Here is a 26,089-nt window from a genome sequence, read left to right on the forward strand (position 1 = left end):
TGCATAGAACATCATCTGTAGAGAAAACTGGAACTTCTTCTTTCTGAACAAGCTGGTGGGAAGCGTCAGCGCTAAGATATGGTGAGAAAGTCAGTGTTTTGGGGTGGATAGAGACAGTCGAGAGCAGGTGCCACCCAGATTCACCCCCCCACCCCCCACTCCGCTGGGGTGAGCCAGAGGTGTGGTGGAGAGGACACAGTTAGACAAGGAGTAGTCCTGAAGGAACTCAGAGCCCCCCGAGCCTTGGCCAGCAGGCTGCTGAGTTATATCAAAGGCAGATATCTTTAAGAAGAGACTCAACAATAAACTAACAACTGAGCCCCCACTATAGGACAGATGTGTTCGTTCGTTCATTTCATTCATTCATTTAATTTGAGTGTCTGTGCTGTGGCAACTACTAGGATAGGGGCACAGGAAGCAAAGACAGAGAATGCAAATTTCTGGTGAGGCAGGTGAACAAATGTGTAAGTCGGAATGCAGCATGGTAAGTTCTAGCACAGAGGCAAGCTGGGTGCCGGGAAGCCCAGAGTAGGGGGCTGACACCAAACCTGGAGAGTGTGGGGCTGGGAGACAAGACCTCCTGAGAAGGTGGGCCTCACGAGATGGTAGGTGTGGTGGGCGATTATGATGACGATTGTGTTGGTAGGTGTCGTAATGCCTTTGGTGATTTACCTAATAATGTCCTCCTTGCTCCGGAGGTGAGCACTGGTATTCTCCCTTTGGTGGTCTGAGCTCTGCGTGAGGAATTCAAGCGGAGAGAAGCAGGGAGGGCACTGAAGAGCCCTGCTCCTTGTGCAGGCATCTTGGAGGACCCAGGAGTGTGGAGCCGGCCCTGTGGGCAGTGGTCTTCCTTGTAGGCAGGCGCTTGGTGTGGGTGGTCGGTGGTGATTTTGGAGCAGGTGAGGAACAAGGTGAGATTTACTCTTCAGAGAGGGATCCCCGGAGCCTGGATGGAGGCTTCCTTGGAGGGAGTGGAAGAAGAGGCGCTGGCCAGGGAATGAGGATTGCAGTGAGCAGGAGGTGGGAGGGAGGGCACGTCAGGCACTCCATCAGCCCCAGCCCTTGTCCCGACGAGGGCACTGAGGCTCACGGTGGACCTCAGAAATACAGCAGGTGTATTGCAGTAGGATTCCAGTGCGGCTTTCTTGATTCCGAGGTGAAAGGCTCTGCATCATGCCATGGAAACCGAGAGTGACCTTTTGTACTCCCAGTTCTGTGATTTTTGTCGAAATCTTTCCATCCAGCCCCGCAGGCTACGATTGGGTCTCTTTCAGGGTCATGGAAGGGAGAAACCTTTTCCTCTGAGCTTTTCCCTTTATGTTCCGCTTCAGTAGGCATTTGTGGGCTTTGAATGGAGGACCCAGGCTCCTGGCTCACACGAGTGAACCAGTGGTCCAGAAAGCAAATCAGCTCATGTGTGTGGCCAGCCACGGCGGCTGCTGCCAGTGTCCCCAGAGAACACTCCAGTAAATAGCAGACAGGTGCCTCCCTGTCCTTCCCCAGGGCAGATCTCGAGGCGATACAGCTTTCTGCAGCCCCCAGGTTCTCCCCCGCAGAACTGAATCGATTCTCTTGTACTGAAATGCACATTTTCAATATTTAGTTGCTTCTGGTAAGTTTTTGTTTAGAATGTGTTGAAATTGGAGCCTATCAGACAAATGTAAAAATCTTCCTTAAATTCTAAAAATAAGTACACTTCTTGGCTAGGATCCAAGAGTAAGAAACTTCATCCAAAGTGATAATTATCTGGAAAAGTGAAGGAGTCACGGTAGAGGATAAAGGGTTTTGACCATAACTTGTAATGAGTAAATGTTGGGCAGACTTTCTGGAAGGCTCCATTCCCAAAGGGAGGGGCTTTGGTGGACCTGCCGGGCGGCTGCTTATTGAGTTTCTGTCTGTGCCTTTAGGGAAAAGGCTAAGGCACCAACAAAGCTGGCCTTGCCTCCTCCTTTTCCTTTGAAACCTACAATGCAATTAATTACCAGCTTCACCCCCATACACCTTCCTTTGATAAGCCCCGGTTTATGGGGCCAGTACCTCGGAGCTTCTGCTGAAGCCCAGCCTTCTTGGTAATTGCAATTTCCTGCCCAGCTTTGCAGCTTCCGGCAGGATGCACACACATCCGCCAGGGCCGGTGTGTGCTTTTACTTGTTCCTTGAGTAACAGAGGAAAAGGGTGTTGAACGGTACTCAATGTGAAGGAAAGCTTCCAGCTCTAGAACTGAGGTATCTAGCCAGAAATGTTTTGATTTTCCAAAAGGTGGAAGGGATTTCTAGACAGAAGAGTTTGCTGGAGACCAAGGCGGCAATGAACGAGCTCTTGGTTCCAACTGTCTTCTTGTATTTTTTTCATCTTTCTCTCATTTTCTCCAGAGATAAAGTGAAGGGAATTGTTGCTGAAAACAAGTGCACAAATATCCGTAGCCGTGAACAGTTAAATGGTTGTATTTCAATGGTGACAATGAGCCAGAAACGAAGGAGAGGTCAGTAATACCGATCCCATCTTTATATGAACATCTGTTATTTGGTTCGCCGTGGATTTTGCATCGCTTTTGATTTCTTTTTATTCTTTTTATTGTTAAAAAATTTTCATTTATCTTTCAGAGAGAGAGACAAAGCACGAGCAGGGGAGGGGCAGAGAGGGAGACACAGAGTCTGAAACAGTCTCCAGGCTCTGAGCCGTCAGCACAGAGCCTGACGTGGGGCTCGAACTCACAGACTGTGAGATCGTGACCTGAGACGAAGCTGGACGCTCAACCGACCGACCCACCCAGGTGCCCTTGCTTTCTTAGATATTGCACTAGAATATGATTTGTCTTGACCGCTGAGTTTTTTTGAAATCCCCTTTAATTTTGCACTCAAGGCCTCCCAAACCCTCACCGTAGTCCTGGCCCTAGGCTGGTTCACTGTGCCAGTCGCTATCAATACCACCTTAGCTGATTCATTGATGGAGGTAAAGAAAATAGACTCGCTCAGGCCTCTCCTGACCCCTCTGCCTGGTCCCCTTTCTCTGCCCTCTGGCACAATTTCCTCATCCTCAACGGCCTGCTTATATGTGCCCTTCATTAAGAAGCTTCCTCTCGCCTCTGGAGAATCTTCTTCCCTCCTGCACCCCTGCAGCACGAGTACTCACCTGTGCTCTAACCCTGTTGTCCCCCAGTGCACGTTTTCCCCAGATCCCCATTTGTTTTCCTCACCAGATGGGGAGCTCTTCAGGGTTGGGCACCGTGCTTTGTTTATTTATGTCTTGCGTGGTTTTCTTAGTGTGTGGTTGGTGGGTACCCACTGAACGGTTAACATGGGATTACTAGGTGCTCAAATGGTTTTGCTAAGTATTAACACAGCGGGAGTGTGAAAAAAGAAACTGGCAACGTGTGAGTCCTTTCCTCTGTTCCTGTGACCGTGGGACCCTTCCAGTAGGCTAGTGATTGGCGGCTTGTGGAGCGGGCCAGTGTAGGAATGCAGGAATCTGGAAAATCGGGACTGTCATAACAGGAAGTCTTGTGGCTGGGTAGGGAGGGGACGGGGTCGGGGGTAGGGGAGGCATTCTGGAAAGCACACACCATGTACAGCTCATTCAACAAATACTTGCTGACCGACTGATGGGTTTGGTTGACCCAGAGATAAGTGGGTTGTGCTGTCGAACCACAGGTATAAGTGCATTGGGAGGGGACAATCAGGAACGGCAGGGGACCCTCGGTAAGGGGGCACGGGAACGAGAAGGCACAGAACGCGCCCCGGGAGAGGGAAGATATTGACAGAAAGAAGGGAAGTAATGATTATGTGACATTTTTCCAAAACGTACATCTTCAGAGTGATCTGTACATATGTTTTTTCCTTTAAACTCGGGTCAAAGAAATGAGGAAGTTAAATGCTGTGGAGAGGCTATTGTTAACTCCGGCCAAAATAACTGGATAATATTTTTAGTTTTACTGCTCTGGGATATTTAAAGGAAGATAAATAGGTTTTATAATGAGACCACAGTGCACACACTGTTTGCCTATTATAAGCTGGACTTCTGGAGAAGCCTTGAGCAATGATTTAGGAAGGTCATAAAATGGGAAAGCAAAAAACAAAAACAAAAACACTGGTAAATCAGCATCCAAGAAATGATTCAGACCTGCCTAACGATGGTTTGGTTGTCTAGGACTGTCCAGGAAAGTACCCTAACGTGATGGCCTACGACAGCAGCCAGTCTACCTGGCGTGGTTCTGAGGGTCCAGCACTGGGGACAGGCCAGTTGGGGGCTGCAGGTCTAAGACGTGTGGTGTCCTCCATCTGGGGACATGTACCCTGAGTTTCTCTACGGGCTGTCTGTAGCGCAGCAGACCCCTGTGCTCCTTGGGGGCAGCGAGGTTCTTCCACCAGCGAAGATGGACGTGGGGTGGGTGAGACTCTTGCGGGAGGACCGGGCTCGGACGTTAGCTGTTAGACCCGGGAAAGGAGGGGGCCGAGCTGATGATTTGTGAAGGGGCTGGGGCCTGAGGAGACGCGTCACCAGGGCGCTTCAGTGCCCCCGCCTTGAGGTGATGCCATTGCCCGGGGAAGCCCTACCTGTGGGGGCCCTGGACCCACCTCAGGCAGTCCTGTGGCAGTTGGTTCTGTGGACCCTGCTAGGTGGGGTCGGAGCCTGGCAGGCTGTGGGGGCAAGCAGGGGAGGAGGGGTGCTGGTGAAACCCAGTGCTGTTCGTGGCCTCAGAGGAGTCTGCCACGTGCCCTGCGTGGCCTGTCCCGTGGCTGCCGTGTGCGTGGCCCTGTCAGGCAGAGTCCGGCTGGGGCGGGGCCTGGCGAGGAGGTAGCTCCCAGCTCCCAGCTCCCAGTTCCCGCCGTCTGCAGAGGCGAACTGGACACAGAGCACCTCGGCTAGGGAGGTGCTCTTCCACGGAAGGCGTGGTGTAGAAGGCTCTGTGGGGATGCTCCCATCCCCTGCAACGAAGCTCATGCTTGTTGGGGTTGCAGGAGGAGGGCGGCTGCGCCCAGGCCTGCTGACTGTTGGGCGGGGCCCAGAAGGCTTTCCGTGCAGCCCCTGACCAGCATTGGGTGCTTGCCTGAGGGCCCGGCTGCCCCGTGAGGGACGGCACGTCCTGAATAACTAATAAGCCAGGGGATAGTGTCGGGGAAACGGGGAATGAGGACATTCTCCTGGATCAACAGCCCCCTGTCGCCCTGGGAAGCACCTGTGAGGCCTGGTTCCTCTCTCTGCCCTGTCACTGCTGCTCTGGGGAGGAGGGTGGGTGCTGTAAAGGGTGCACGATTAGAAGGGCAGACCCACTTCTGATGTTCATGGGGCCCAGGACAGGGGGGTGGCAGGGTCCCTTGGCCCACAGTCCCCCCGCCCTTCATCTGCCCACCTTGGGTCTGTGTAGTCACGAAGGGCCTGGCAAGTGGCCCGCACACACCCAGCCCTCGAACCAAACTCCTGACTCACACCCCACTAAAAACAGACCCTCTGGCCTTGGGGTTCTTCTAGCCTAGGACGCACCCAGCAAGGAGGGCTGTTCAGGCCCTGGAAAGCAGGGCTGGAGCCTCTGGGCTGGGATTTCTGGGGTTACAAGTACTCAGGGTCTGGTTCTGAAGTGAGGGCATGGGCCCCCCGGAAGCAGGTCCCCTTGGCCCTGCGGACCCTGTACTGGGTTGCTAGGTCCGCTGGAACCAAGTAGTGCTGACTGGGTGGCTTGAACGACAGGGATGCGTCCTCTGACAGTTGTGGGGGCAAGGAGCGCGAGATCGAGCCTCCTGTCTGGCTCTGAGTCTGCCAGGCACGGCTTTGGAAGCCTGGAGGCTGACCTGGAGGCTGAATGGTTCAGAGAACGTGGTTTTAGGAGGCCACTGTAGTTTCCCAGGTGAGCCCAGCTCATGCCTGGGGGGCGGGGGGAGGTCCCGCTAGGAGACACTTCTGAGGTGCATCCTGCGCGGGTCATCCCCAGGTTCTGGGCAGAGGCCCAGGGCAGTGAGGTAATCACCAAAGTCCTCAACCTCTTGCCGTTTTGTCCCCTGAGCCCGACCCCTGGAGGTCAGCCAGCAGAGAGCTTCTTTTTCAAGGACGACTGAAGTAACACATGTCTGCCATGGTTGCATTTCCAGGTCTTGTGATGGCAGAACCGTTAAATCTTGACCTAAAGGCTTTTGACAGGGGTTGAAGAGGGAACGGGGTGTTGGTGAAGGGCTGGGGCCATGTTGGCCTCATCCCTCTGCTGCCCCGCCGTGGAAGGCTGGCTTCCTGGCCGCCTGTCCGAGCAAGCCACTCTCCAGTCCCCGTTGGCGGGCATGACTCCGTCTCATACGTGATCAAGAAACTCTTTATCCAAACCATCGCTTGAATTTGGACACGGAGAACAGAACAAAACAAACCTGGGTGCTCAGAGCCTGCATGGGCCCTCAGGTATGCCCTGGGAACGTTCCCTGTAGACCCCTGCCCTGCCCCTTCCTGCCCCCTTCCCCCGGAGGGCCCACAACTGTTTGCAATGAATGTGACATTTATTCTTCTTGGCTCTGTGCAAAGTCAGGTGAGATTATTGCAGATAGAATATAGAAATATTCATTCTCTCTTCCAAAAAAGGCTCTTAAATGTCAAATCAAATTAAACGAAATCATTGTATCAGGCAGAACACATATAAGTTGCAGATGGTGTAGTCTCTCTATAAATTTCCCCAACCTCACTGCTTCCCCTTAGATTTTATTGACCTGGGCCAGTTTAAATAAAGTTCAGATATACTTATTAGTTGAGCAAATGTCATTTGCTAGAGCCTGAGCAAAAAGCATCCGCTAACTTCTCCCCCCCCCCCCCCCCCAGTCCTCCCACCACCTGCCCCACTGTTGGTCTGGCTTCCTTGCTGGACTAATGTTAAGGTTCTCTGACAGCAACTTCACCTGACATAGTTTTACCTCTGCAGCCCACCTTTACATCGCCCTGAAAGTGATCAAAGGGCGATTCCTGGGGCTCAGCATCCAGGCCTTGGCTCTTCTGGGGAGGCCTTTTGGAGCCCCCAGGCTGTGGGAAGGAGCCGGAGGAGGGAGCCTGCGTGGGAGGCACGGCCGCGTGATAAACATGCCCCGCTCCAAAAGGCAGGGGCCCTGTGCACAGATGTTGCGATGTTATGAGATAATTTTAGGGCCTCAATGGGGCGAAAAGGGTGGATTTGTCAGAGAGGGGCATATCTCCGGCGGTCTTTTCAGGGAGCAGCACCACGACTTCATTACCATGTCAATCCTGGGAGAAGGCCCTGATTGAACACAGCAGTTGGCTGAATGCATACGGAGCGGATGGACCCCTGAATGAATAGTGAATGGAAAACCGGCTGGAATCTGCCTTCAGCTTTGTTTTCGGGGATGACCAGTGTGAGGGACCCCAGAGCTCCCAGCGCAGATGGGAGGAGGAGGCAGCCATGTGACAGGCTTCTGTCTCTCCCTTTTCATCCTATCACTCACTTGCGGGGCTATTCCTCCATATTCGTAGACATCTTTCAGTTGCCTCAACGAAATTTGCTTCCATCTCCCTCGCTCCCCTGAAGCCAACGCAGCTTTGGGGAGGGGGGGAAATAGACATGAAACACAATAGCAGATGCGGCAATCAACGTTTGCATTTCTCTTTCAAAACCGTGAAGTTTGAAGATCCTCGGCTTTGTGAGTTTTAGAAGTAATTTGAACGTGTAGCCCAGAAATCACGAAAAAGACAATTCCAAGTCTGAACAAGTTCGGAACTACTTCTGGAGTCCTCCTGCGTGAAGGGACTCTGGGTTCGTCCAGAGAGGGTTCGGGCTTTCAGAGCGCGGCCGCGTCCGAAGGGGCCAGTGCTGTAAATCAAAGGGCTCTGGCATTATCTAGTTTCCTTTCTGGCTTTAAAAGTTAGAACAGATGTCACAAGAGAGGACAAAATGGATTTTACCCACCAAGAGGGGCTTTTCTTACCGTCTGTAATAGGAAGTGCCTTGAAATGCTAATGTACACAGTTTGTGTCGATGGGGTTTGCATAGAGATGGTGGGAAACAGCTCTGAGCCCAACAAAACCTTTTGTTATTAATCAAGAAAATCTGGTCTTCTGAAGCAGCAAAGAGCTGGAAATTAGCGAGGCCAGCAATGAGGCCAGGGAGCAAAAATGCAGTGGAAGATCCCAGCGCTCCAGTAAGACTTGGTATCTGGGGCCATGCCGTATTTCCATGCCCCCCCACCGGCCCCCCACTTCTCCGCTCTCCCAGAGCCTCCGTCTTTAAAGGGGGAGGGGTATTTCCCTTGTATCTTGTACTTTAAAGTCGTGTGTTTTCTTTTTAAGCAATTTTGAGAAGCAGGCTGGAAGAACATCCATTAAAAGCGCGCTAATGAAGCGGGGCTCAGAAAAGCAAGCTAAACACCACAGAAGCAAAGCGGAGCATTTTGCTCAGCTAATGGGCTTGATTATGAGATTTTACAGGCCCTTTTATAAACTCGAATTTTATTTTGTGCCGGGGAACAGGAAATTTCTGTTTGGTTTTAAACATACATGATCATACCGCCAAATACTCCTAATTTAAAGCTGTGAGAGGGGGAGATGTCATGTCTAAGAGAGGAGGGGGTGGAAGAAGCCCTGCCAACCGTAGTCAGGGCACAACCTTCACGCCTCGGCCGGAGAGAGTGGCCCGGGGGCTGCAAAGCCCTCGTGGTCACCTCCCTCTCCCCTGAGCCGCTGTGGCTCTCAGAATCTGGCATCCGCTCACAGCGTCTGGCGTCGTTCCCTTTGGGATGGGGCGTGTTCACCTCACCTTGTCTCCTCGACTAGAACAGGGAATTCTTTGTGGTCGGGGCTAGCCTCTGCCTTTTAGGATATTTAGCAGCGTCCCTGGCCTCTACTCAAATGCTGGTAGCACCCTTCCCCCATTGTGACCACCAAAAATGTCTCCAGACATTACCCAACTCACCCCTGGTTGAGAACCACTGAACTAGATAGATCACCTGCCTTAGGGTGATAGGAGCTGCACTGGAAACGTGCCTCGTGACGGCCCAGGGTCCAGGCTGGTGCTGGGTGTGGGGCCTCCATGCTGGTGCAGTGATTGATTGTACTGGGAGTTTGGTAAAGGAACGGACAAGTCCGTTCCAAACAGCAGACTGGTGCCTTCTTTCAGGGTCTTTCCCTGGGACACCAATGGTTTTGCATTTTCCCTCATCTTCCAGCTAGCGGGCTGGGGGCAGGGAAAGCAGGAGAAAGAAGCAGGAAGCCAGAACAATCCACAGCCTGGAGAATCAGCTCAGCATTGGATGCTGATGGTGTGACGCCATATTGTAAGGCTTGTATACGTTTAGCTCATGGGCAGATGGTAATTACCTCTGGTAATATATATTTTTTAAAAGTTTACGTATGTATTTTGAGACAGAGAGAGAGAGACAGCGAGAGGGAACATGAGTGGGGGAGGGGCAGAGAGAGGGAGACGCAGAATCCCAAGCAGGTTGTTCACAGCCAGCTTGGAGCCTGACGCGGGGCTCCGTCCCACTAACTGTGAGATCATGACCTGAGCCGAGAAGACTCAGATGCTTAACCGACTGAGCCACCCAGGTGCCCCTAACCTCTGGTAAGAATTTTGAGTGAGGTCTTGCCACTCTTTAAATTATGCTCCATTATCCTTGCAGGGACACCTTGCTTTTTGGAATACGACTTGTTGAAAAGTTGCCCGAATATAGGATGATAAGCATTCACTTACGAAATCAGTGTTAAGCACACATTGTATACACTTTTCTACTAAAAACAAACCTGGAGAAAGTCTGTTATAAAGAATTGAATCGTATGTCGGGCCTTCCTCCTCCTCCCCATCCTGGATCTGCTTACAGTAGGCGTGGCTCTAGAGAAAACACTGGCAGTTCCCAGAGGCCTCCCGCCGGTACCCTGGAGGTGTTGTGATCCCATTTCCCATGGCTTACTCGCTTGGACAAGAGCTCAGTGAGAGAACTAAGATCATAGGATACAGGGGGACCCCAGGGCATTCACAGACAGTGGCCAATCTGGGCTGCACTTAAGAATTCTTAGCTGCGCTTGTTGTATTGATTACATCGGTAGTCTGTGTCACAGACGGGCCACGGGAGGTGTGCTTCCTCAGCCGTGTGCAGACACGGGGCTCCGTGACTCGGGGGCTCCCAGGACCCAGGTGGCCCCAGCTGCACAAACGTGCAGATTTATCGACAGCCGCTCTGCTCTTGCCCCATCTGCCGAGGAAGCTCTGGCAGCATTGACCTAAGAACCATTGGAGAAGCGTGGGGCTTTCGGAATGTGCGGGGTGGGAAGGGGAAGCCACTGTGAAAATCAGGACAGCTGAGGAGAGAGGGCCGAGGGGCAACAGGCTTCAAAGTAGCTTCTTCTAAACCGTCCCTGTGACGTCATCATGTGCCCTGGCACCGCCTGAAAGTCTATCAGGTATGCGTTCATTTGGGTTCACAGATAATTTCTTTTAATGAATGCACATGCCTACACGGGTGACCCTTTGAGCCGGTCTAGGGCCTCGATGCCCGCCTCTGACAGAGGCAGAAATCTCCACAGAAGCACGGAACGTGGCACCTACTGGCCTGCGGCCGGGTGGGTCAGGGCCATTGACTCGGCACCTGTCGCTTCTCTTCCGTACCGACTAGACTGAGCGCGGGCCAGGCCACAGGGAGCAGAGGTTAGCACAAGGGACAGTGGAGGCCAGTGGATGGAGGGGCACAGGGACGGAGGGGTGAGGCCGGTGCCCCCGGCACCGCTCCCTGTGCTCACCTGGTCTGGAGGGGAGGGGGGAACTCTCTGTCTGACCTCTCTTCCCCCCGGAGCCGCCCACCCCCTCTCTGGGACTCAACACCCAAGATGACATCATTAGAGAGAGAGGGCAGCAAGTCCAAGGATGCAATCAAGTTCTGTGGGTGAGCGGGGCCGCAGGACAGCTAATCATGACTTCTGAGGGACAAAGGCCTTTTGCATGTGAGTCATTCAGCTTCCCAATGATGTTTTTTGGAACACAGCTTGTCAGTGGGTTGGGGCCAGAGGGAGAAATGGTGCCAGGGGCCCGTTTCCCAGCCTCGTTCCCACTGGCTTTTCAGATTGTCAGCCGGTGCACAACCTTCTCGATCACCTGTCCCCGCCAGCGCACCCAGACCTGGTCCTGCTCACGAGCAACTCACCTCCTCTCAGGCCTAGGTGTTCGGGAAGCAGGACATCCTCCTCGACTGAGATTTCACTCACGAGGGTGAGAGTACAGAGCAGAAAAAAGGCTCCATTATAAACACCTTAACAAGAGCCAACAAAGGAAACGCTGACTCTGTGGCCGGGCCCCATCCCGGCTCCAGCGGGCCTGCGGGGGAGGGCAGGGTTTTGTGTGGAGTTCAAAGCCCCGAGTGAAAGCTAATGAGGACCATTGTATTTGGGCAAAGGACAGTGCGGGGAGCGCTTATCAGAAAGGAGGGTTAGATTACTCGCCTCCAGTTTCTGGAGGTTTTTGAAAGGCTGCCTTCGGGGCCCCTGAGGCTCCAGCGGAGTCTGTTTCCTAGGCACGTTTTCTAGGGGACCCCTTCAGGGAGTGGCTCCTGGGGTCACAGGGATGCCTGCTCTGTACCCACAGCAAAGGCACTAACAGAGATGGGGGTCGGGGGGAAGAGGGTTTGGGGAAAGTTGCCCCACGATTGCTTGAGTCCTGGAAAGTCAGTGTTCCTGAGGAGCCCTCACGGTTTGGGGGGGGGGCAGAGAAGTTGTTAGCGGGTGGGGATGGGCTTCAGCAAAGCTAAACCCGTGGAGAAACCCAGAGCTGAGGATGCCTGTTCTGAGAGACCTCGGGGCTCTAGCCTGTCAGTTCTTTGATTCTAAATTCAGGAATCTGGGACCCAAAATCAGCTGCTCTGATGTAACACTGGTCAGTGAGTAGCAGAAGGCCATCAGTCTCTAGAACCTGCCTTGGCCTCTAGAAAGTGCCCATTACTTCTAGGAATCCGGGGCCAGGAGGGACGCCCCCCTCAGAGGGAGCGCTTGGACACGGAGGGAAAGGCCCTTCCTGTGCGTTTTGGGGACTCCTGTGTCAGCGCCCTGGTCACTGACCGGGGCTCCGCTGGCAGGACCCCGCCAGGCAGAGGGCTTCGGTCATGTTCCCAGGCGTGAAAGCAGGCTGAGCCGGCCCTGGGGCCCTTGGTATTGTCTTGCTCATCCTGGGCAGGTGCCCCTGTAGGGAAGTCGACTCCAGAAGTGCTCCAGAGTCACTCGTGTTCGGAAACCTGCTTTTCTGTGTGTCTGTTCACTTTCCCATTGACAGAATGAGAGAAACAACGGTCTTTTTGTCCCAAACGGGAACAAATTCCCTCACCCGCAAAACAGAACCCAGCCACGCCCACCGGGAGGAAATTACATACTGGTAATCAAGTGGACTAGGAAAGAGCACGAAAAATTATAGCATGAATGATGTTGAGTGTATGATAATGAAAGAAAGTGGTGAATAATTGTGCAGCAGCATTTCCGGGAAATATGGCTAGCACTCCAGGACCGCTTCCCATTGGCCAGACATTAACTTCTAATTAAGATGTTAGCTCCTCTCTCCTCCCTGTGTTCGTTTGTATCGATTCTTCCAAAAGTCTCCGATTTCGTGCAACGTTGGCAGAAGTAACGCGGGCCACGGAGATGCAGCGAGCATTCTAGGCACGCGAAGGAGGAAAATGCAGGGAAGGAAGAGAAGACGTGAACAGCGTTATCTCTTCCATGATTGAAAAACAGAGATTCTGGGCAGAGGAATGCAGGGGGACGGGGGACAGTTGGAGGCCCAGAGAGACGCTGGAGGGAGAGGTGGGAGGGTCCTCGGGGGGTGCAGGGTGTTGTCTGAGTCCCTGAGTGCAGAATTCTCAGCCACCTGAGTCTTCGAATTCTCAAAACCTCCCATGGCATTTCCAGAACAAATCAGTTTGAATTCACTTGAGTCAGAAACATGTCTGCTGCCGTGGCCTGACTAGGAATCCGGGGCTGGGGTTACTACTGCAGAGCTCCCCGAAATCTCAACAGCCTCCGAGCAGGGGGATGTCTGGGGAGGAGGGGCTGGCGGGGGGTCATTTTCTGTATTAGCTGGGTGCCCGCTCGGTGCATTGCTCTCCGTCTTCTGAGAGCCGGGTCCCGGAGCTCCAGCCTCTAAGTGCAGAGAGTTGGACCCAGGTGGCTTTATGGAGCCTCAGAGGGCCCTGAAAACACTCAGCAAATAGCATCTCGGTGAATTCAGCAAGGCCTTCAGGTACTGAAGAGAAGACCTCTGGCCTTGACATTGGGCTTTGCATGGGAGTCTCTACTAGGCAGGGAAAGGATTGCATAACTGTGGCAGCTGATGGGTGCCAGTCCACAGGGTCCGCCAGGTGTAATCCGTGTCCCCAGCGCCATCCACTCCATCCTCTGAGCGCCGGGAGGTGGGTGCTCGTGTTTCACGGGTGAGAAAGCGAGGCTCAGATTGCGGGCCCGACTTGCCTGTGGCTGTGCAGCTGATGAATAGGGAGTTGGGATTCGGCTGGACCGTCAGACCCCAGACCTGAGCCCCCAAGAAACGGCTCTGCTGCCCTGGGCTGTATGGAAGGAAGGGGGTGCAGGTGCCTGTTGAGTAACTGTGCTTTGCCTTAACTGATGGTTCTTGATTAAAAAAAATTTTTTTTTAATGTTTATTTATCTTTGAGAGACAGAGACAGAGAGACAAAGAGACAGAGTACGAGCAGGGGAGGGGCAGAGAGAGAGGGGAACACAGAATCTGAAGCAGGGTGCCAGCCCTGAGCTGTCAGCACAGAGCCCGATGAAGGGCTTGAACTCACAATCCACAAGATCATAACCTGAGCCGAAGTCAGACGCTTAATTGACTGAGCCACCCAGACACCCCTAGTTTTTGATTGTTTAAGAACAACTCATCTTTCAAGCAAATTGTTTGCCAAAGTGGCAAAGTTTGCCAATGATCCCTTAATTTTCTTTCTTTCTTTCTTTCTCTTTCTTTCTTTCTTTCTTTCTTTCTTCTTCCTTTCTTTCATGTTTATTTATTTATACTTTTTTTTTTTTTTACATTTATTCACTTTTTGAGAGACAGAGAAAGACAATATGCGTGGGGCAGGGGCAGAGAGAGAGGGGAACACAGAATTCAAAGCAGGCTCCAGGCTCTGAACTGTCAGCACAGAGCCTGACACAGGGTTCGAACTCACGAACTGTGAGTTCATGACCTGAGCCAAAGTCGGACGCCCAACTGACTGAGCCACCCAGGCGCCCCTTTTGTTTATTTATTTATTCTGAGTGAGAAGGAGAAAGAGAGAGAGAGGTAGGAGCAAAGAGAGAGAGGGAGGAGGAAAGAGAGAGGGAGAGATAATCCTAAGCAGCCTCCAGCACAGAGCCCGACGCAGGGCTTAATCCCACAAACCGTGAGATCACGACCTGAGCTGAAATCAAGAATCAGATGCTTAACCGACTGAGCCACCCAGGCGCCCCAATGATGCCTTCATTTAAAAAAATATAAAATTAGCACTGATTCCAGGTTTTGTCTATATAATATCGCCACCCTCACTGGGATACATGTTCTGGAGAAAGAAGGAGGGAACCAGTGGGGGGAAGCAGCAGGTGGGCCCAAAGTTATACCTGCAAGAATGTCTTGTGGGTCTTGACAGAAAAAGGTTGAGAAATCTGTGTCAGGAAGTGGCCGGGTTCCACCTTCCTTATTTCGTGGTAACCCCAGGGTCGGGGTTGGGGGGTGGCATTATCTGGTGATGATAAGAAAATGAGGCTCAGGCAGATACAGGACTAGTGTTGTGGGTACAACTTTGTGCTCCAGAAAGATATGCTCAAGTTGTAACCCCTGGGACCTATGAATGTGACTTCTCTTGGGCGTAGGGTTTTTGCAAATATAATCAGCTTAAGATGAGGTCATGTGGGTGGGCCTAACGCAGTGATGGGTATCTTTATTTTTTTTATTAAAAAAAATTTTTTTTTGACGTTTATTTATTTTTGAGACAGCGAGAGACAGAGCATGAACGAGGGAGGGTCAGAGAGAGGGAGACACAGAATCCTAAACAGACTCCGGGCTCTGAGCTGTCAGCATAGAGCCCAACGCGGGGCTCAAACTCATGGACCGCGAGATCATGACCTGAGCCGAAGTCGGCTGCTTAACTGACTGAGCCACCCAGGCGCCCTTAATGGGTGTCTTTATAAGCAGAGGGGAAATTGGACAACATGCCCAAGGAGAAGACAGAGAGAATCCCGGATGATGACCAGGCAGAGGCTGGAGGGATGCGCCTACAAGCCAAAGACTGTTTGCAACCAGAGAAGTCAAGAGGCAAGGAAGGATCCTGCAGTAGATCCTTCCGAGGGAGCATGGCCCTGCTGGTACCTTGAGTTTGGACTTCTAGCCCCCAGAACGTGAGAAAATAAATCCCTGTTCTTTTTTTAAAATTTATTTTGAGAGAGAGAGAGGGAGAGAGAGGAGAATCCCTGTTGCAAGGTCTCAAAAACCAGAGGAGGAGCAGAAGTTTGGTTCATACATCCTGGGGAGCTTTGAGAGCATGAGTGCGGGCAAGAGTGTAAGAACCTGCGGGATGTTTAGAATATTGGCGCTTCATCAAGGGATCGGTGAGGGTAAAGGAACGGCCTTGCCCGGTTACATCAGCTGTACTCCCAGAAGAAGGGAGAAACTCGGGAGTTCCCTTGCGATTTAGGGGTCCTTAAAGAGTGCAGGAGGCGGGGGTGGAGGGAAGGACTAGATTGGTGTCAGGGGCTGTGGCTGCAGGCTGGTGTCCAGGTGAGGGCTGGGTGCCCGAGGAGGAGAACCACCGAGTCTGGGTGAGAGGCAGGGACCAGAGAAGGCAGGAGCGGGCCCCGGGGCAGGATCAGCCCACAGGAGGCCCAGGGAAGTCAAGCTGGCTCGGGAGCTGTTGACATACAGAGCATACGTGATTTCTGATGATAAATCACCCTGGAAAGGCATTAAATATCGTGTTCGTGAGTGACTCAGAACCCAAGTATGTTGCTCCTCTTGTAATGTGGGCGGCCAAGTTATGTCGAACGAGATGAAGGGCTTAGTATCTCATGAATGTGCGTGGGAGGCTGACTGCATTGGAGAAAGAGTTAATAATTAAACCGTTTGCACCACCACAATGGGCCGGGGCTGGCCAGGGTCCCCGGGCTGACCCCACTCCTCACCCGCCCCGTTGGTATGTGGCCCACATGGGAAGACCACAGGAAGCTCGGACCTCGGGCCCTGAACAACAAGGCATTTTGCTTCTGGAAACTGCCAGGACAGGAAATTAGTGAGGCCGATTAGGAAAACCAATTTGGCTTGACTTGAATTGGGTGAGGAGGAGGAGGAGAGAGGCGAGGGGAAGGGGGTGTGCAGGGAGACCCTGGACTCCCCTGTGAGGCGTGAGTTATTAACCTCCCTCCTCCGGTGGGGAAGCCAAGGCTCAGAGAGGTTAAGCAGTTGGCAGAGGCTTTGCGGCCGGCCAGGAGAGAGGATGCGGGCCTGTAGGCCCTCAATGCCTCCAGCCTGAGCCCACGGTCACCCCCTGCCCCTGCCCTGCTGGACTGCCTCTCCCAGACCCGAGGCTTGCAGGCCCTGACAAGAAATAGGGGGCCCAGATCCCGCCTCCGGCTCCGGCTCTCTCGGGTGGTTATCAGGGAAGAAGCGGGAAGAGGGTTGTCAGCCCCATACCACCATTACCTGCCCTGGGGCCCTGGACCGCCTGTGGCTTCTGGAAAGGGGTTGATGATGCCTTCCTCTGGCAGGTGGGGCAGACTAGATGCTGTCCCCTCCTCGCATCGCACGGTTCGTGATTTCAGGAGTCTTGAAGTGAGAAAGAAGGGGTCTGTGAGGAGCTGGGCCGCGGGGCCCAGAAGAAGAGGTGAGGAGCTGGGCCGCGGGGCAGGAGGCCACTCCTGCGGTCGCTGAGCATCAGGGCCCCCAGAGCCCCGAGACCTCGCCTTGCTTTCGGCTACAGCACCTCCAGCCCCACTCCTTTCCCACGCACCTTGCAGGGGGCAGCTCTCTTCTTGCCCCACGAGGTCCCATCCCTGCCACACCTCTCTCCAGGGCATGCGACAAGAGCCCGCTCGGCCATCAACCCAACAAAGAGACCCCCTTGATGTCCTCACTGCCCGAGGATCCCCTCTGCCAGAGCCTCCTTGCAGGGGTGCCAGCCTCCTCTCCGTCGTGGCAGGCCGGGGCTGCTCCTCACACCCACCTTCTAGTTATTTCCCTGGTGTAATGCACAGAGCAGCAGAAGTGCTGTTTCTGGAAAAAAATTCCTACGGAAGACCAGTCCCCGTCTGTCTGTCTGTCTGCTCACAATGGGACCCCCAGTTCCTGCAAAGGTCCTTCCCGGGGTCCTTAAGCCCGTGGCTGCCGGGTGGGTGTGGCTCACTGATTACAAAGATGACCCACGGTGAGGCCCCAGAGGCCACCCAGCTGGCCTGGAGCAGTCCAAGTCTCCTGATTCACAACCCAGGGGAACCCCTTCCTTTGTGGGGGGCACAATAAAGAGACAAGCACACCCTAAGAACCTGTGAGTGTGGTAGGATTCAGTCAAGGACACTGGGATGAGGACATCATATCCTGGGTCACCCCGTGCAATCACTAGGGTCCCTAAGTGTGGAAGAGTCAGTGGAGTCACGATGTGTGAGACGCAGCTGGCTATCTCTGGCTTTCATGGTGGAACAGGCCCCGGGCGGCCTCCAGAAGCTGGAGAAGACAAAGGAAGCTCCAGAAAGACCACGGCCCCACGAACCCTTTGATTAGTCCAGTGAGACCCATTTTAGACTTCTGGCCTCTGCAACTGTAAGATGATAAGTTTGTATGGATTTAAGCCATCACATTTGTGAGAATTTGTTAGAGCGGGAACAGAAAACGAACATGCTGGGTGCCATCTTTTCCCATGACAGGTCTCAGGGAATGGTTTTCCACGTGTGCATGTGCGGGGATGGAAACCGGGCCGCGAGACCTGAGCTGGCAGGTCCTGGAGCCTTCATGTGGCAGTGCCCCATCAGCACCACACCCAGAGAAATGAGCTCTCTCACATCTGCCCGTCTAGTTACCCCGTGACCCGGTGGCTTAGAACAATTCCTTACAGGCTCTGGGGAGCCGGTGCAGCCAGTGTGTATTCTCTGGGCTCTGGAAGCTGGACAAATGGGCCAACAGCCCCTAGGAGGACAGCATCGGGCCTGGAGGAGGGAGGTGGGAGGTCCCACGTCTGTCCCAGGTGTTTTCAGTTCAGCCAGGGATAGGCAGGTGCAGAGAAGATCCCACATCAGGACGTGCTGGGGGCATGGGGCGCTGACAGCAGCCTGTGGGCACAAGAGCATGTGGGACTGGGAGGACCCCCGCCGAGGGTGAGGAGCACGTAGGAGCAGGAGGCAGGCCTGCACAGAGGCTGCTATGCTGGGCAGCCTGACGGAAGGGCCTCGAAGGGCAAGCTCAGAAGCTGTGAATCCACAGGTGGGACCAGAGTGGTTTGAGCCAGCTTCCCTGCTGTCACCTCTTCTCGGGCGCTCAGGGCCACTTCTGCCCCGGGTGGGACATGGGGCAGTGGCGGCCAGGAGGCTGTGAGCAGCGCTGAAGTGTGGTCTCCACTTTCTTCTCCCCGTCCGGCAGGCCCGGAAGCCATACGTGGATGAGGCTGGATCCCAAGACGGGGAGCCTGTGTGGGCCTGGCCCCTTGCCCTGCAGACTCGTGGGGTGAGTGAGGCAAGGCCTCAGCGCGTGAAGCCTCAGACATTTCTGGGTTCACTTCTCATCTGGGCCCGTCTGCCTATCTCAGAGGATTCACCGGGTTTAGAAAGAGCCCCGTGCACCTGGGTGGCTCAGTCGGTTAAACATCCGACTTACTTGGGCTCAGGTCACGATCTCACGGTTTGTGGGTTCGAGCCCCGTGTCGGGCTCTGTGCTGACGGCTCGGAGCCTGGAGCCTGCTTCGGATTCTGGGTCTCCCTCTCTCTCTGCCCCTCCCCCACTTGTGCTCTGTCTCTGTCTCTCAAAAATGAATAAAATGTTAAAAAGAAACAAAGAAAGAGAAAGAAAGGAATAGCCCTGTGGTCTTCAGAAGGCACCTTGTGTGTGGCTGGAGAACACGAGTATGAGGGGTTCATGTTACAGGAGGCGGGAGGGGCTGGCAGGCCCAGGGGGGGACCAGCAAGGTGGGACAGCTGTCACCACCACTGCCACCTCCACTGAGGAGCAAGGCCGCCTTGGGAGCAAATCTTTCACCCTCGAAAGCTTCTCCCAAGTCTCCCCTGATCCTGTGTTGTGTCTCTCCCTGTTTCCTTGGGGCACCTCATTCCACGTGTCCTTGGGCACCTGCAGGTTCTAGAACAACGAATACATCATTTTGGATGAAGTTGATCATGTTAGGCACAGCCAGGATAAGGACTTCTAAAAGTAAATGTTTTTTTTTTTTTTTTAATTTTTTTTTCAACGTTTATTTATTTTTGGGACAGAGAGAGACAGAGCATGAACGGGGGAGGCGCAGAGAGAGAGGGAGACACAGAATCGGAAACAAGCTCCAGGCTCTGAGCCGTCAGCCCAGAGCCTGATGCGGGGCTCGAACTCACGGACCGCGAGATCGTGACCTGGTTGAAGTCGGATGCTTAACCGACTGCGCCACCCAGGCGCCCCTAAAAGTAAATGTTTTTTTGAAAATAGGCTTTTGAGACTTTTTAGGGGAGAAATCTGTGAAATCCACTCCAGCATCCCTTATAAAGCACATTCATTGGCACTCACTCTATTATTTTATGAGGACACCTTTTACTACCCGGATCCTTAAAGGTAAGCGTATCCCTCCTGTCAGGCCATTAAAACATGACAAGGATAGTTCAGTGCCCTTTAACATACATTTTAAATCAAAGTATAATGTGCAGAGACACTTGCTCTTTGCCCACCGCCGTCGTAGTCCTATATTATAGTGACCATTGAGGTAAAATGGATAAAATCAGAATTTTATGATAGGTGGCTTTATTCTTTCCCGTTAAAATTCCTATTAATGTGTTTGACCCCTCAATACCAATTTGTTGAATACCGTGCATTTGTGTTATAATCACAGCCAACACTTGCAGAGGGCTTACTGTGCTCAGCGACATGCCGTGATTCCCGTGCATTGTTCCACTTAATCCTCAAAGATTTATTTGGTGGCTTCCATAATGATCCCCAATTCAGAGATGAGGAAACTGAGGCACAGAAGGGTTGGGTAGTTGGCCAAGAGTCACAGGTTCCCCCAGGCCAGAGCAGCACATGGTCTGATGGGCGGGCTGTCCCAGCAGCTCCCAATTTGTGCCCAAAGGGAGTGCGGCTATCAGCAGTTAGTGTGGAGGGAGGGAAAGGCATTTTGGATTTGACACATTTTTCATTTTAGAACTTGCTACCCTGACTTGTCAAGTAGAAATTAGAACCACGCTGGTTTCTGGATGTTCTCCCACTTAAAAAATTCTAGAGGTGATAGGCAACACTTCTTAACCTCCTAAGGTGCATTTTCCTTAATCGGGCACATCAGAACCACAGAGAGCGTCGCTGAGACAGAGTGAAGGTGTTTATCTCGTCTTTATTTATGAAACATTCCGGGGAAAATTTCTTTCTCTCAATTCAGGTGAGAAGCATCACCCCAGGACTTTTAAAAGAGGGCATGACCGTGGTACCCCAAATGTCAGTCCCCACGAGAGGTAACTGTTTTGTGGAAGGTTTACTTATCTTGCCTGAACGGCCAGCTTGTCCATGGGATGAGTGCCCAGCCCCCACTTTAGTCTCCCCTGTCCTTGGTGAGCTCTTGGAGGCCGGTGTGTGCCTGAGTCATTGTGGCCTCATTCTGCTCCCAGAAACAAGTGCTCTTGTAAGTACCAAGTGCCCGGTTCACTCTGGTCCCCCGGAACTCCCATAGGATAGGTGGCCGAGCCATTGACACGTCTGGGACACGGAACCGAGGCTTGCACAGCACAGGCCAGGCTTGGGCTGCTCCTGATGGAGAGAAGCCCACTGATTCAGAGAATGGCTCACCCAGTCAGTCCCTGCCCCCCTTTTCCTCCAGAGAAATGGATGGCCAGATTTAAAGTCCTCTGACCTTCTCCCCTCTGCCTTAAGAGCTCACACTCCGAGATCCTGGTGAGGGGGTTGATTTTTTTTTTTTTAATTTTTTTTTTTCAACGTTTATTTATTTTTGGGACAGAGAGAGACAGAGCATGAACGGGGGAGGGGCAGAGAGAGAGGGAGACACAGAATTGGAAACAGGCTCCAGGCTTTGAGCCATCAGCCCCGAGCCTGACGCGGGGCTCGAACTCACGGACCGCGAGATCGTGACCTGGCTGAAGTCGGACGCTCAACCGACTGCGCCACCCAGGCACCCCTGAGGGGGTTGATTTTGAGTCAGTCTTAAAGATTTTATTTTATTTTATTTTTTCAAATATTTATTTATTTTTGAGAGAGAGAGAGAGACAGAGAACACACAGGGGAGGGGCAGAGAGAGAAGGGGACAGAAAATCGGAAGCAGGCTCTGTGCTAACAGCAGTGAGCCCGATGCAGGCCTTGAGCCCACAAACAGTGAGATCATGACCTGAGCCAAAGTCAGACGCTCAACTGACTGAGCCACCGAAGTGCTCCTATTTTTTTTTTTTAAGTTTTTTTAGTTTGAGAGAGAGAGAGAGAGAGAGAGAGAGGCAGAAAGCAAAAGAGAGAGGGAGAGAGAATCCCAAGCAGGCTCTGAACTGCCAATGCAAAGCCCGACTCGGGGCTTGAACCCACGAACCGCGAGATCATGACCTGAGCCAAAGTCAAGAGTCAGACGGGTAACTGCCTGAGTGCCCAGGTGCCCCATAATCCTAAAGATTTTAGACTCGGGCTGTTTGCTTGGTGCTCACCCCCGCCCCAGCTCCTACTGGCCGAGCATCTTTGGAGCCCCCAGGCTTGCAGTGGCCCTGGCCAGCCGGCTCCCTGCTCCCTCTGCAGCTGACAGCAGCTGCACATTCTGCGTGACGTGGGTGAGGTAGTGGGGTTGCGAGAAGTCCGGCTCTCCAAGCACGACTGAATGAGAGCTCAGGGAGCTCATTGTCACAAAACGAAAACAGGAAAGCTGTGGGCAGATTCAATCCTTCGCTGGACACAGTGTGGTATCAAAGCGGAGGCCCTCTCTGTCCTGGACGCTGAGCACCACGCTGGAAACTCAGCCCTGGGACTCTTGGCCCTTGGCCCTTGGGGCCTGGCCGGCTGCCTGATCCCAGATGTCCTTCCAGGGAGGTCTGCACTTTTCCCCGCTGCTCTGCCTGTGGGGCTCCCCCACGGGGACAAGGTCCTCCCCTACTCAGCGGAACACCAGGCCCGAGGGGGCCTCTGCCCCTGTCTTCTGTACCCCCAGCTGGTCGGCTGACTCTCTCCCTGGTTTCAGTCCCAGTCTGGGAACTTATTAGCTGTGTAGCTGTGGGCGAGCGTCTTACCCTGTCTGAGTCTCAGTGCCCCCGTCTGTCAAATGGATGCAATGACCTGGCTTCAGAAGGCCCTCGTGAAGCGGCTGGGCATCAGACCGAGGGTCTGGCATTTGTGGGTGCTGAAAAGAGTGTCCCTTCTTCATCACTCTCCGCCTGTCTTTAAAAATCTGTTATCTCCTGCCCCCCTTCCTGCTTCTCTGGACCTCCTGTCTTGGGCTGTTCTCTTGTGCTTGCTCTCTGTGGGGCACCTCTGCGGGCACCCCCACCCGCTGACAGCCCCTCTTCGGTCCTGGCCCCTTGCACGGGGCTCAGTCCTCAGGGACTCCCCCTGAGTGACGGCCTCCAGGCTGGGTGGGCAGAGAAGTCCCTGGGTCCTGGATCTGTCCGGAGCACACGCTGGCCGAGGCAGACGGGCTCTGAGATCCGAGGCCTTTTCTTTTGTGAAAGAGTGAAGAGAAGAGTATCTTATGTGCCTGTTCAGTGGCAGACGCTGCTTCGAGGAAGCTGGGAAGTGAGGGAAGCTGGAGGGGATGGTCCCAGGAGCAGGAAGATGGGAGGGACCTGGCTGACCCGTTTTGCAATGGAGAGAGAAGTCCCTGACAGGTGTTTTGGAAAGCAGGCATCAGAGAGAGAGAGAGAGAGAGAGGGAGAAGGGGGGGGGGGCAGGGAAAGGGAGATAGAGAGGGGGAGAGGGGAAGAGAGAGGAGCGAGAGAAAGAGACAGAGAAGAGGAGAGAGACAGAGAGAGAGGGAGAGAGGGAGAGAAAGAGGAAGAGAAGGGAAGGGGAGAGACAGACAGAGGGAGACAGAGACAGGAAGTGCCCTGTCTGCAGCCCCAGCTTTACAGAATTTGCCCCTGCTCCTGGCTACTCTGTCACCGGGTCCCAGGTGATGGGAGCTGTCTGTAGGGTTGTGTGGTCGGCCTTCTCTGAATGGACGTGTTAATGGAGGGTTGACTTCAGCCTTTTCTGACCCCCCGCCGCACCCCCCCAGTGGAATTATAATTGGAATCTCCTTCAGTGGTTCTGGTTTCGTGAGGTGCCTTTCCTGGATAATCACCCAGCGATCAAGGTTCCACCCACTGGCGGGGAGTGTGGCTCTAGCATGGGCCGGGGCACACGCCTGTCTGGCCGCTTGCTGGCTGGTGGTCGCCAGAAAGTTGCTTAGACTCGCTCTTGCCATCTGTGACGTCATGGTGGCCGTGAGGGAGAAGGAGGTGCTATAGGAGGAGTGGCACAGGGAGGGCTGGGCTCCTGGCTAGCGGCCCCTGGGTGGGGAGTAGGCTGTGGGCGTCCTGGAGCCCGAGGCCTGGGTTCAACTCCCTGCTGGATGCTGAGTGACCAAGGGGAGGGCCCCTGCTTCTAAGGGGCTGCTGAGCCGGGGCTCACAGATGATCCGGCTGAGGACGGCTCCCCGCACCGAGGGGACCCGTTTCCAGTCATGGAGACCCGTCCTTGACCTGGGCCTCCAGAGCCAGACTCTCAGCCTTGGAGAAGGTTTTATGGGACAACTGACGGGGAGAAACAGGTCCTTTCTCTGTTTGCCCGCTCCCCCGGGGTCACTGCAAGTTTGACTTAGTTCAGATAGCACTTTATTGCACCGCGCCCTCCTCAGAAAAATCCCTGTAATTTAGGGATTTCCTATTTATCTTTTAGTTTTATGGCCATTTGGTGAAATGGCTATGACTATGGCCTGTGTGTGTTTAACCTGTGTAGTTAAATTATATATTGATATCTCTCATCAAGCCTCTCTCTCACACACACTCACACACACACCCTTTCACACTCATACACATACACACTCTCAGACACATTCTCATATACACTCTTGTACATACCCTTTCACAGCCACACACACGCATCTTCACTCACACACACTTAGACACTCTCTCATACACATTCACATACACATTTTACTCTCACGCACTCACACGCCCTCTCATACACATCCTCACACACATTTTCTGTTCCACACACTCTCACACAATCTACACACACACACCCACGTGCACACCCACGCCTCACCCGCTCCACTCTCCACAGTCCCCAGCGGCCTCCTGGAACTCTGCTCCAAGCTGTGAGCCACAGGCCAAGAGCTGCGTGGCTCCCCCTGCTCCTGGAGCCCCTTGGGTCTGTTGGCAGGTCTGTAAATGGCGCTCTGTGGAATCCAGGGCAAAGGGGTAGGCCGGTTGGCGTGAGCGTTGGCGCTCCAGCCATGGTTCTTATTTTCACTTCAATTAGCCCAGCTTCACATTTCTGTTTTGTCTACTAGGGCTCCTCATGACTTTTCTTTTGAAGAAAGAATTCCATTGCTAAGAAAGATTTGAGAACGACTGGCCCGCCTCATAGGCCGCTGAGACACTTGGGGACTACGCATGGAGCATCTGTATCTCCACAGCCAACGATGCCAGGAGGTGGGTGAAGTCGCTTCGGGTGGGAGTCCGGGATTGAGGGGTAGAAACTGAGGGGGCCCGTCTTTGTGGGAATGGGCGTCCTGGCAACAGTGCTTTGGGAGTGAAAGAACATCCCTCTCGGAAGAATAGGGCTGTTTTCTCCCCTGGAGCCAGCTCATCTGTGACCCATCCATCTGTCCGTGTGTTTCTCCACCCATCCATCCACCGTCTGTCCGGGCAGCCCTCTGTTTGTAAGGCTACGTCCAGTCCACCCGCCACTCTTGGTGGCCGTGGGCTGTGTCTGGGGAGAGCTGGCTGCATGACCTGGTTAACCGCGGCAACCGAGGAGAGGTTGGCGCGCGGATCGAGACAGTAGCACAGAGTGCCGGACCCGACGAGGCGAGTGGGACGAGACCCTGTCGCAGGGTCGAGGACGAAGTTCAACCCTGTCGGCCGACTGGGCTGGAAGCGCAGGGTGGAGAGCAGCGAAGATGGATGTCTTGGAGCGCAGTTCCCTTTGAGGGGTCTCCTGGCAGGCGGAGGCGATACAGAGACGTCTGGGCAGCTCAGGGAGGCAGGGCCTCGGAGACTAGCCGTGGACAGACTTGGACTACCACGAGCGAGGCTTGGGCCCTGTGCTGGCTGGCTGCCCGCAGATGCCTAGAACGAGAACCAGGGGTCAAAGGGTAGACCAGATGTCTGTGTTGAGGAGGCATCTGCAAACATGCTGGGCCCGCCCTCATCTCAAAGCCTTGTTCTAGCAATTTTCTCCGTCTGGAATGGTCTTTCCACAGATTTCTCCCCGTTTGACTCCAGCCTTTGCTCTCATGTCATCTCTCCGTGAGGTCCATGTTGACCGATCCATTTAATGTACAACCTGCCCCACCCCCTCTTCCCCTTCCCTGCTCCTTTTCCCCTCCAGAACACTTGTGACCTTTAACCTACTACATAACTTATTTACGTATTAAGCTTATCGTTTATTATCTACCTCTCCCTTCTAGAATGCAGGTCCTCAACCAGTATCTGTTCAGTGAGTAGGAGGGAATCTCGGCCAAAGCTTGGCTGTGGCAGGTAGGGGCCGTCCTCTCCCCCGTGACCTCTCACAGGGCAGGAAATAAGGTGCAACTGTGGGACACATAATAGGTCTCTCAAAAGGACATGGAACCAATCCATTCTATTTGTCTGGGACAGTAAAAATATGGCCAGTTTATCAAGAGAAGAGGAGAAGTCAGCACTGCCATGCGTGAGTGACGTGCCCCGCTCGTTATGCGCCGTCGTTACCCCATTTTAAAGATGAGAACGTTGATGATCTGAGATGTTACGTAACTCACCC

At 53.6% G+C, this 26,089-nt stretch overlaps 1 long non-coding RNA gene across 1 annotated transcript; it reads left to right on the forward strand.

Moving 5' to 3' along the window:
- The first annotated feature begins 1,772 nt into the window (after positions 1-1,772).
- On the forward strand, positions 1,773-25,067 carry LOC128311321 (uncharacterized). Its single transcript, XR_008289705.1, has 4 exons — positions 1,773-2,482; positions 2,604-2,773; positions 18,557-18,640; positions 24,636-25,067. It is a non-coding gene; the product is annotated as an uncharacterized LOC128311321 (long non-coding RNA).
- Positions 25,068-26,089: the final 1,022 nt, after the last annotated feature.

This window comes from Acinonyx jubatus, chromosome A3 (assembly GCF_027475565.1).
Source record: "Acinonyx jubatus isolate Ajub_Pintada_27869175 chromosome A3, VMU_Ajub_asm_v1.0, whole genome shotgun sequence".
Taxonomy (NCBI): Eukaryota; Metazoa; Chordata; class Mammalia; order Carnivora; family Felidae; genus Acinonyx; species Acinonyx jubatus.